Consider the following 11,594-nt stretch of genomic DNA (forward strand, 5'->3'; position numbering starts at 1 on the left):
TAACAGGTTTTGATGAATAGTAGTATAAAATAATATGTAACAACCTAGACAACTTGTACCTACCTTATAGAAGTTATGGTGATTTTAATAACCACAAAAGATCAAAAGACGCTTAAGAAATTATGTTTGACAAAGACCAATTATGTCATTCAGATTTTCAGAAGTGGCTTGAGATGTGATAAAATATGGCATGATTCAGAACCCTAGAGAGATTTAAAAGACAAATTACTCCCGAGTATTGCTAAGTGTTCCACGTTCTCGAAAAGAAAGCACAAAAATCACCCTGATTTTTAGTTCTTAGTTCACATCGAAAAAGCAATTAAATGAGATTTTTGGCTTATGCCTATGTTTAGGAAAAAACTTACTAAGTTACACAATTTCAGGGAAAAAAAAACTGCCTCTGAAATATGATCTTACCTAATTCACACTTATTCGATTCCTATCACCAACTCCTTCACTACTGAGTCAGCCAACACAGCATCATCTTACGTTGTCCCACTTTGAACACTTTTCCTGCCTCCTACCACCTTTGTTTTAAAGAAAGAGATGACTTCTGTGGGAGCTGGAAGTAAATAACATTCTTTGCACTCCTTACTTGTTATTCAGTTTTTCTCCTTACTTGTTATTCTCCTCTACTCTAGAAATTCCTTGAGGTTGGGGACCATGGATTATGTTGTTTTCTTCATTGTTATAACTGCAGGGCATAGATAGATAGATAGATAGATAGATAGATAGATAGATAGATAGATAGATAGATAGACAGACAGATAGATAGATAATAGGTGCTCCTTAAGTATTTGATGAATATGTGAATAAATTTAATCTTCACAAATGCAATGTGAAGAGTGAGTTTTCATCCCCACTATGAACTTGGAAAGTGAGGTTCAGAGACAGCTAAGAGGTGGGAGAAGTGGGATTTGAAGTCAGGTCCCTGACTCTAAGTCCAGAGTTCTTTTTATTACATGACAGCTGCCCTCCATTTTTCTTTCTAGGCAGGCATTGAGCATTCATCTCTGTTTCCCTAGCCTAAGATACACAAACAATGAAAGCAATTCCAGTAAGAACAGGACTGCAATGAAAACAGCGGCAGCCACAGAAGAGATAAATGCAAGAATGTAGCTATCTCTACAGCCAAACGCTCTTCTCATTCAGAGTGAATTACTACTCTCTCTCCAATCTCAAAAAATAAGACAGCAGACTGCAGCTTCCCTTCTTAATAGTTTATAATGTAACAGCTCCATTTAAACACCTTTTAAAAGTCCCCATGGAGTGCTGCGAAATTTACCATTATCTTAATCACTTCATTGTTTTACTTCTATCTCATAAATTCTGCTTTAGTTGATCAAATTATGTAGCTCTTTATATAACAACATATTTCACCAAATTAGAATGAGAATGCAATTTAGATACACCCTTTTCCTGCCATCTCTTTTTTCAGGTGCAGGAAGTGAGAATCAGAGAAGTGAGAAGACTTGTCCAAGCCACACAGCATATGGGTGAGAACGAAGGGATCGAGCTTCTCTGTCAAGTGGTCTGTCCACTTTATCAGTGATCTCCAGACACCAGGCTGCAGGAGGGTGCACATCTGTGACAGGGCCCCTATCAGTCTAGTGAAATGAAGATGCTGTCAGAATTGTGAGCTCTACATTGTAATTACCACAATGCGTAATTCATTATTCATTCCTTCGTTTGTTTTCTACCAAACTTCCTCATTAAAATAATAGCTTTGCCTATTAAGAAGCATGAGTCTTGTGACAGTTCTTCCTTCCACACCTGGCAGACTCCCGCCAATCCTGCAAACTTCGGCTCAAGCATCAACCCCCAGGGAAGCCTTCACACAGGACTGCCTTCCTGCGACTTCTATTTGATGAAAGAACAAGCCCTCTATGCTTCTTCTTTTTTAACACTAAAGACTTTACTCATAATATGTGTTTAGGTTTGCTAGGACTGCTGTAACAAAGCACCACTAACTTGGTGGCTTCAAACAACAGAAATTTATTCTCTCATGATTCTGGAGGCTGAAAGTCTGATACACAGATGTTGGCGAGGCCATATTTTTTACAGGCCTCTAGTGGAAGATCCTTTCTCGCCTCGTCCAGCTTCTGGTAACCCCAGACTTTTCTTGGTTAGTGGGAGCATCACTCTACTCCCTGCCTCCATCTGCACATGGCTGTATCCTCTGTGTGTTTCTCGTCTTCTCTTCTTCCAGGATGCCAGTCATGTTGGATTAAGTTCTCACTCTACTCTAGTGTGACCTCATCTTAACTAATTACATCTGCAATGACTCTATTTCTAAATAAGGTCACATCCTGTGGTAGGAGGAGTCGAACATATCTTTTTGAGGAAAACAATTCAATTATAAACAATATATATCCAAACATGTATATTTAAGTTCTCAGTTCCAGCTCAAAGTGAATTGAGCCATGTAACCAATACCCAGATCAAGAAATAGAATGTGATCAGCACCCCAAAGTCCTTTCATGCTCTCTTCCAGCCCCCGCCCCCCACCCACCACCAGTGACCGCTATCCTGCCTAATAGAATGTATTGGTTTTTTCTTTTAGTCATAATTTATATACCATAAAATTAATCTTTTAATGTATAAAATTTAGTAGTTTTTAATATATCCACAAAGCTGTGCATCATCACTAATTCTCAAACATTTTTATCACTTCTAAAAGAAACCGCCTATATCCAACAGCAGTCATTTCCATCACCCCCTGTTTACTGCAGCCTGTGATAACCACTAATCAATCAATTTGTCTCTATTGATTTGCCTCTTATGGGCATTCATTTTGTATCAGTGGAATCATACAATATGTGTCTGGCTTCTTTCATGATGTATAATGTTTTCAAGGTTCATCCATGTTGCAGCATGTAGCAAGGTTCATTCATTTCTTTTTATGACTGAATAATATTCTACTGTATGTATACACCACATGCTGTTTATTCATTTTTCAGCTGCTGTACATTTGGATCATTTCCACCTTTTTGCAACTGTAACTAAAGCTGCTATGAACATTTTTGTATGTTTTCGTGTGAATATATGTTTTCAATTCTCTTAGGTACGTACTCATATGTTCTTGTACCCTGATCATCCAGCACAGTTCAAGGCTTATGAGAGATATGAGCTGATTGATTGCAAGTTAAAAGCAACCCTGGTCTCTAAAAAGGATAGCCTTCTCTACATCGGAGAATAATTGAGGCACTTGAGAGAATTGCAGCTCTCCTGTGTTTGATGTACATTGTTACTTTATACCCATCCTTCCAAATAATCTTTCATAATCACTGCTTTTCCACATCAGTGTTAGTGCAGGAAGCAGCACTCTGCTCATGTGCACAGAAAATGTCATCTGGAGTCACAACCGCTTTATAAATAACAGCAACTGACTTTTCAAAGTGGGTATACCAGTTTGGACCACTTTTGTGTTAGCAGTTCCCTTTGCTTTATATTCTTTCAGTTTTTATCCTTCTTTTTACTATTTTTCTTTACTATAATTAATTCATTATTATTTTCTTGTGTTTTTGGTGGTGTGTATGCTTTTTAAATTTTTATTTATGGTATCTTTTCATGTTCCACATCATTAGACTATCTCCTTATATATATTTTTTAATATGTTTAAAGTTTTGCTTTTGACATTTGGCTTATTATATATCAGAAATTGATTTGTATATCTGATATGAAACAGAGATTCAGCTTTGACTTTTTCCCATATGGAAATACACCATATCCTGGCACCGTTAATGGAATACACTCCCCTTTGCTCACTGATCTAACTTGCTGCAACTGTCATATGTTACATTTCCATCCTTGTTTTAGCTGTACCTGGGCTTTCTATTCTGTTCCACTGGTCTCTATCAATCTCTGTGCCAGCAATAGAATATCATAATTGTAGGTTTATAATAAGTTTAATATCTATCGTAGCAAGTATCCACATTTGTTCTCTTTCCGAAATATCATGATTATTCTTATCAATTTGTTTTTTTTTGTTGGTTTTTTTTTTTTCATTTAAGTTTAAGATCTGGTTGTCAAAAACCATGAAAAGCCTATTAGAATTTGGATTGAATTGGAGTTTTCTATAGATAAAATTTGTGGAAATCTGACATCTTTACTATATTAAGTCTTCATTGCCATTAATATGATATATCTCTACATTTATTTAGGCCTTATTTTATGTTTTTCAATAAATTTTTATAATTTTCTTTCTGAAGCTTTTGTCCAACTTTGTTAGATTTATTCATAGCTACCTTAATTTTTCTTTTCTTGGTTTGCCCTAGACACAGACTCTAAGACAATTGGTTTAATTGGGAGCTCATCCCAGGAAATGCTGATAGGAGAATAGGGAAGTGACACAGGAAGTCAATAAATTATATGTTTCCAGGCAAGTTTCTGCAGAGTTACTGGAGCTCAGTGTGACTAGGGACTCTAGGGGACAGTGAAAAGCATACCTGAGTTTCCTGTTGAGAGAGGAGGGAGGAGGATTAGTACCCGCCATCTCCCTTCTGCCACAGGTTGGACAGTGTGTGTATGCGGGAGTGCTGCTGATGGTGGTGGAGAATTCTCCAGCAACTCTGGATACTCAGGAAAGCCCTTAGGGCTTAGACGAGGAGTTGCACATACTGGAAGTTGAAAGTCTGATAAGAAATAAGAGCTCCAAAGGAATAAGAATGGAGCTACATTTACATCCACCATAACTAATGTACTGTCTGGTTCTGATGGTCATTCCCAGGTTTCTATATTAAAGAATGGAAGGAACCTTTTTTCAGATGTGGTCGAAGGCTCATCTTTGTTACCCTTTAAACGCTTTGGTGCTATACCATTTGCTGACCCCTTTTTGGGTTTCATTGCAATTCGGGTACCAGCTTGTTGGCCTTGGAGTAGTAACACATTGTATCACCTTGTAATGTTATTGTGTAGAATATCTCTCCGTCTGCAATGCTTCAGTGACTTCACTGACAAGGTCTAAGGAGAATTGCTTTCCTCTGATGAACACTGTCTCTGAAATGCCTGCACAGTTACCATTTTGCTCATATTTGTTTTACTGTAGTTGCTTTTAGAGTGGCATCAAGAACAAAGACATTATACCTACCCAGATTTAGGGAAGGGAGAGGATTGGATGAGATTTGGAGTTAGCTACTCCCTCTTTGCAGATGTGATTGGTTCTCAGACCCACCTATCCTAGCCCTAAAAAACATCCATCCTCTCCTGCTATAGAACTGGAGGGTTTTTTCATATTTAACTTTCAGGCTATCAGCCATGAATAAGCTATCTCTAGGTTGATATTTTGAAATATCAGTTTTAACATGCAATCCTATATTTTATAGAAAGATGGTATAACATAAGATTCTGAGGGCGGATTCCAGCATCCATGCCCACTGGTTGAAATTCTGTATCTCCACACCTCCCTGGGCCTCATTTTCCATATCGATAGACTAGAGAAATGATCATATCTTATTCATAAAGCAGTCATGGGAAGCACTCAATAAATATTGCCTGTTTTCCAATTCGGTCCTGTTTAGAGCTTATACTTTCTTTTGATGTCAGGATTTTTTTTTTGGAGTCTGCCATTTAGCAATTATTAAATATAATAATTCTCTCATGTTGTCACTTTAAGTAAAGCCAGAAGTTAAAGGAAACGACTTATTTGTTTTGTTAAAGGCCATCACTAATTCAGGACTGAAATTGTTCTGAATTGGCAAAGGATGATTATCTTGTAAAACACGATCCTACTTCTCACCTCTTACCTATATTAACAGGAAACATGCAGAATGAACTAGCACAGTCTTGAGTTGCCTCCTCCCTCCACCAATGAGTCACTTAAATTACCTAGTAGCTCATGTGAGGAAAGGAACAACTGCAAAAAAGCTGGCAGGCTTCCAAATGCCTGGTAACACATTTGAGATAAAAATATAGGTGTTTATGTATGATGACATTATTGGGATCACAAAGTTTTCTTAAGATATGCTCTGGCTTATGAATGGCATCAAGAACAAAGTAGCATTCTCTATTCTGTCTGCGGGCTTGCTTCTCGGCAGGGATTTGCAGCTTTTAGTGTGAGTGAAGAAGCATTATAGTCACTCCTCTTAGAGTTGATTTCTGTCCATTAGCTCATTCGATTCTCACAATAATCCGGTGAAGCATATGGAACAGATAGTTTACATTCATCTTATATCTACAGACCTGTTCATCGTTAGGCTTAAGATCGTCTAGCTATTTATATTCGGTCCTAAAAATAGGACCCACTTTTATGGCCATTTGGACTAGAACCACGCAGTTCTTTTTTCCTTCTGCTATTTTTCCACTTGGAGACCTAAACCAAACCAAACAATAATAGTAACAGCAAACGTACAAAACAAAACAAAAGCCTTTTGAGTTTGTACCTAATTTCAGTCCAATGTATCCAAGAAACTGCCTTCTCTTTTATGATTTCTCGTAAGATCACCTAGGAATTAGAGAGAGTTTGCTTTCCATGGAGTGTTTGTTTCAGATGCATGGAAGGAAAATATAGATAGGTAAATAGGCTTCTAGATCAGAGGTCCCCAACCCTTTTGGCACCAGGGACTGGTGCTCCTATGAGGTTCTAATGCCCAATGATCTGAAGTGGAGCTGAGGCAGCGATGCTAGCACTGGGGAGTGGCTGCAAATACAGACGAAGCTTTGCTTGCTTGCCCACCCTTTACCTCCTGCTGTGTGGTCCAGTTCCTAACAGGGCACAGACTGGTACCAGTTGGAGATCCCTATGCTAAAAGAAGAGTCAGCTCTAAAATGTCCCAAGATAGGCCTGATCAGAATAGGTTCAGCAGGAAGAGGGGTTCACTCTAAGTGTTAGGATGCCAAGAGAGCCTGCTTAAAAAACAAAAACATGAACTTTGGAGTCAGTCTTTGAGCAAGTGGTTAGCTTCTCTGTGCTTCAATTTCCTCTTCTGTAAAAACTGAGGCCCATAGTACCATGAGTACCTACCTTATAGGATAGTGATGAGAATTAAGTATAATCATGTAACTTTAAAATAGGCAAAGCTTTCTTAACTAGCACGCACAAAGAATTAGCGATTAAAAAAAATGATTGATACATTGGACTTCACTAAAATCAAGAACTCTTATTAACTGCAAGATACTATTAGGAGGATTAAAAGGAAAGCATACCAGATTGTATTTTCCAGAAATGTCTGTGATAATATTTCTCATCTCATATGCTCATTCAGAATCTTGCCACTGCCCCAAGTTTATGTACTTCCCTTGAACCTGGGTGGACCTTTGTGACAATTTGACTAATACAATATGGCAGAATCAATGCTACGGGACTTCTGAGGATGGATCATAAAAACCCACACAGTTTCCATCTCTCCTAGGACATTCGCCCTTGGAACTCAACCACTATACTGTGAGGAAATATAATCCATATAGAGGAATACATATAGGTAGGAACCAAGGCAGACAGTCCACATCAACTTGCCTGCATGTGAGTGAGTTGTCTTGGGAGCAAATGTTCCTGCTCACGTTTGAGCTGCCCCAGCTAATGCCATGTGGAACAGAGCAAAGCCTTCCCTACTGAGCCTTGCCCAAATCTTGACAGCACATAACTAGGATCATTATTCAGCGCCATGATGCTTACATCAGGCCTAATTAGTAGTTGTGCTGCTGTCTATGGATTTGTGGTGTTCCTCTAGGGCAGACAGGCTCAGTAGGTCACAATGCCTGCAAGGAGCCATTCCTCTTTTCTCTAGTACTCCATTCTAAGAATGCACGCTCTTTTAAACTTCAGTACTCAAGATGTTACCAAGGAGACCCCTGGTGGTGTAGTAGTTTCTGGTTCCAGTGTCTGTAACTACAGAATAAAATTGGTAGAATAGGATCATCCACGTACCCTAGATCAATCTCACCCCTTTCTAGTGTCAATTATTGATGAGAGGCTTTTGGGGACAAGGTCACACTGATAGTGAAGGGGAAATGCTGAGCTACCGAATGTACTCTACTTGAATCAAAAAAAATACACACGATTCAAAATTGCACTTGGCAAGTCTCCACAATGCCTGGTTGTGGGCACCTTTCAGTGTTATTAATAAGAAAAGTCTTATGTGCTGCAAAGACGTCAATCATTTGAGGATAGGCACAAAATCAGGCTGCCACCAAAATCTGAATATATTATGATCATACTATACATTTCATTTCCTAGAAATGCAGTGATGTGCTCTGATATTTGCAAAATAAGAAAAATAACTTTAAGTAATTTTAATATACTGAAGATCTGTTTAGAATCAGTTGGATCTATGAATATTTTCAAATTTGAGAATCAGTGGAAATTATTTTTACCTACTTATACTCTAATTTTCCATGGTAAATTCTAATATAAACTGTTTAACTCAGCAAAACAAAGGGACTTAGAGCATAATAACAATTATAATTACCATCAAATACAAAAATACTATAGTCAAGGATTCAAATGAATAATTCTTAGTTTCCTTGCTATATCATGCATGGAAATCAAGCTTGTATCTATTTTTTAAATGTTAAGATCATAAGAAATGTTTAAATTATTAGTACGGAATTATCTCTGTTAGAGATACTAATTTATTAATATACTGCAACCTAGATACAATGGGGATCTTTTATTATAATGTCCTAACCACAAATAAATTGGTGGATTTTCCAACAAATAAATATAATTATATATTAGGAGCCAGAAAAAAATGTTTTTGAGCAACTCTTTCCACTTGCAATTGATGTTCAACTATTTCCCTGTAATAAGTCACACACTATACTGCAGATGTGTCAGTATTTGTTGACTGGCTGTCTCTGAGTATTCACTTTACACTGATGTGGACATTCTGGACACCGTGTCTAGACATCTGCTTATTCAACTGGAACTTGGGGCTTCTTGGGATTCATCCCAGCTCTTGTACTCTCTGCTTAGCCCTCAATGAATCACTGCTGATCTCCAGAGCCACATTTTCCAGTCTATCAAATAAGATGAAACCTGCCAGTCTTTCCATCTTCTGTTCTATACAGCTCTCAGTGGTAGGCAAAGGTATGATCTCACAAGGATTTTCATAAGGTCTAAATAGACGATGTTGAAGTTTCTCAGAAGTAAGATGCTCTGTCAGTAGAGGTAAGGCACTTATTATGATGTTATTGGAAATCTTTATGGAAGTATTGCAAACAAGATAGAACGTACAACTGCTTAAATGGAAGTTGAATGTTCAGCATAGCATCAGTTTTCTGATTGCAAAATTAATACATGTTGGGTTTAGAAAATACAAAAATATGAAGAAGATAAAAAATTACGCCTGTAATATCTCCACACAAAGCTGGAAATTTAACAAAAATTTAAGACTGATTGCTCCCTTTTTTCCTATGAGAATAACACTCAAAATAATACACTGGTTATCAAAAGAACCTCTTTATTTAATTAAATGCACTAATATAAATATTTATAGTGGTTTTCTTCCCTATATCTCTAAGAAATGCATTACATAAAAATTATATTACACTTTCCAGCTAAGCTTAATTATCTTTCTCCATTAACTCTCTGTTCTCTTTCCAGACACTTTGTTCTGTGTCCTCTCAACCAAGTTTCTGTTCTCTGTTTCCATTGCCCCTCAATCTTCTATTCCTACTCCAATATAGGCAGCTTCTAAAAATCCCTATGCAATTCAAGTTTTGTCCTCAGCCTGCATAGTCCACTCAGCAGAACAAAAACCCATATGGAGTTGAACAATAATCAAACCTTGATCCTCAAGCCCCTGGGAGGGATTAGCTCTCTGACCTCGTTCACTTTAGGGAGATGTTCTAAAATGGTTTCATTCTGACTCAGCGTGTGGTTTCCAGAGGAATTCCGAAATAACTTCTAAAGTAAAATATGTCTGCGGAAGAAGCTCCTAAACCTAACCTCAAACAGAAATAATAGCCAAAAGTCTACAGGATTGGAGGAGGTTTTACGAAGCTCATTTATAATCGCAATAAAAATTACAAAGTAAATAAAGGAGGCTCACAATGCTGGTGCTTAACAAGCTAAGAGGCAAAAATTGATGCGTGCCGAAAGAACACAAAAAAGCAAAGCTATAGGGAAAAGTTCCCATTGAATTCTAGGCTCCCCACTGCCAATTATCTCCTGATGATAGATGCTGGGTACACAGGGCTGAGTCCTCAGATGTGGTAATGGTTTGTAAAGACTCACCCAGTTAGTCGCTTGATTCTTCTGGCTAAACAACAAATAGTCACCTGAAAATGAGCCAGGCAGAGCCAGGAGTTCCCAAGGTGACCAGGAGGCAGCAGCATCAAATGCCTGTGACCTTGTTCACATTCCCAATATCCTCTACCCACACTGGGTTCAGAGAGGAAATTGCCTTAACTCTTTGAAGCTATTCAATCTTTTAATAAACCAGATAGAAATGCCTTTTCATGGTTAACTAGCTAGCAATATAAGCCAATGATGCCTGCCAGGAAGAAGAAAAATAATAAAATGAATGACAGTCTTCATTAAAGAACTATCATATGTAAAGGTACGCGAGTGTGCATATGCAAAATGACAGCACTCTACTTTTTTAAGTCTTCGGTGTCTTCAAGATATTTTTGTTTTAACAAACAAATATAATTTTACTTCGGCTAACCTCGTGGTAAAGGTTATAGCAATATTTACTCATATCATCATTCTTTGCATTTGTAACAAATCTCTAGCCTGTTTTTCCCATTATTGTGGACTCAGAAGAAAACAGACAGCCTGAATGGACTGTATGTAGGCAGAGAAGGAGTCAGGGCAGTAGGTAAGAAGTCTTTTAGATCAGAAAGCCAGAGGGCCGGCTGGAGCAGGAGTGGCCAGAGCAAATGCAGAAAGTGCTCCAGGAGACAGAAGCTATGTGATGGGAAGAGGCAGGGAGAGGTTTGGAATGGACATATCCAAGAATCACTACGAGCAAAGAATAATTAGGGACCCATACCTAAATTATTAAATCTTTAAAGCACAAATTTTTACGTTGCCCATCTAAGAAATTTTGATCATTTCTTCTATTACTCCTCCTCTTACTGCATTAAGTACATGGTAAATGGCAGACTTTGGGAGGTTTTATAGTATTCATGCATTCTTTTCTTCAAAGGCTCATCAAAGATTACTTGATGGAAGGAGTATCTGGAATTTGGGGCCATGTTTTAAAACTGCCACAGCGGCTTTTGATAACGGCTCTGAACTGCCAGTAAGAAGCTTGATTACCCCAAGTTGCCATGATCTGAAGATGCTCAACGCACAAGAAAGGTCTTGTTGTAAGAATTCCTGGTCCACAGAATCCATGAGCAAAATAAAAAGGTTGTGGTTATACATTGCAAAGGCTGATGTGTTTTGTTACTCAGCAATAGATAACTGAAGCAGCTACTCTTTATTAAGCACGTCTCTGCACCAACATTCTACACGTGGGTAGTTCTTCATCAATGAGAAAACCAAGGTCAAGAGAAGCAAAAAACATATTACAGATCATGCCTCTGGAAGTGATGCTGGCACAGTTAAAACCCTTGCTTGTTTGAATCTGAAGCCAAGCTCTTAAGTACTCCAGGGGGCCAAGGGAAATCTCTTCCACCAGAAGGGGGAGAGGTAGAGAAAGATGGTG

The 11,594-nt window shown here is 38.1% G+C and overlaps 1 long non-coding RNA gene across 1 annotated transcript; it reads left to right on the forward strand.

Moving 5' to 3' along the window:
• Positions 1–8,926: 8,926 nt before the first annotated feature.
• On the forward strand, positions 8,927–11,317 carry LOC111743503. Its single transcript, XR_002781736.1, has 2 exons — positions 8,927–9,106; positions 11,091–11,317. It is a non-coding gene; the product is annotated as an uncharacterized LOC111743503 (long non-coding RNA).
• Positions 11,318–11,594: the final 277 nt, after the last annotated feature.

The sequence above is a fragment of the Pteropus vampyrus genome, unplaced genomic scaffold (genome assembly GCF_000151845.1).
Source record: "Pteropus vampyrus isolate Shadow unplaced genomic scaffold, Pvam_2.0 Scaffold5, whole genome shotgun sequence".
NCBI lineage: Eukaryota > Metazoa > Chordata > Mammalia > Chiroptera > Pteropodidae > Pteropus > Pteropus vampyrus.